The sequence below is a fragment of the Engystomops pustulosus genome, unplaced genomic scaffold, assembly GCF_040894005.1.
Source record: "Engystomops pustulosus unplaced genomic scaffold, aEngPut4.maternal MAT_SCAFFOLD_170, whole genome shotgun sequence".
Classification (NCBI taxonomy): Eukaryota; Metazoa; Chordata; class Amphibia; order Anura; family Leptodactylidae; genus Engystomops; species Engystomops pustulosus.
Genome location: NW_027285050.1, coordinates 65,001 through 65,676, shown reverse-complemented (window position 1 = coordinate 65,676; position 676 = coordinate 65,001). Strand labels below are relative to the sequence as shown.

General features: G+C 55.9%; 1 non-coding gene across 1 annotated transcript in view; it reads left to right on the top strand.

Moving 5' to 3' along the window:
* The first annotated feature begins 352 nt into the window (after positions 1 to 352).
* The window catches only part of LOC140108676 (18S ribosomal RNA), a 1,884-nt gene continuing 1,560 nt past the window's right edge, over positions 353 to 676 (top strand). The window contains exon 1 of the ribosomal RNA XR_011851193.1: positions 353 to 676. This exon is cut by the window's right edge and continues 1,560 nt beyond it. This is a non-coding gene — a ribosomal RNA (18S ribosomal RNA).

Genomic DNA, 676 nt, shown 5'->3' with positions numbered 1-676 from the left:
TCCGACACTCGAGGTGCTGAAGTTGAGCGTCCAATGCTTTCCTTCTATGCGCAGCCTACAGGAGCTGTCCGAGCTTCGGAGGTGCTGATGGAGGTGAGAGTCGAGCGCCACTTCTTGGCTGAACTGAGTGGGGAAAGCCAGCGACTGCGAGAGGGAGGGGAAGGGAAGGCTTTTTCGGGTCCTTGGAAGGGACCGAGAGCATCTTTCTTGCCCCCCTGCCCTAAGCTCCATCCAATGTTGTCTGCGAGGTCTTCTCCGGCGGCGGAGAAGCGCTGCGGTAGCAGCAGCAGCAACGAGCGTTCCCATTAGCTCACGGAGCCTGACTCCAAGAGTCTACCCCTCAGAGCTCGGCTACCTGGTTGATCCTGCCAGTAGTATATGCTTGTTTTAAAGATTAAGCCATGCATGTCTAAGTACTGACTATTCTTTACGGTGAAACTGCGAATGGCTCATTAAATCAGTTATGGTTCCTTTGATCGTTCCGCATTGATGATGTGCTACTCGGATAACTGTGGCAATTCTAGAGCTAATACGTGCCCAAGAGCGCTGCCCTCCAGGAAGGCGTGCATTTATCAGACTTAAAACCAATCCGGGGAGCCCTGGTCCGCGGCGGGTCTCCGGGCCCGCTGCGGCGCCAGCCCCGTCCTAGACTTGGCGACTCTAGGTGACCTCGGGC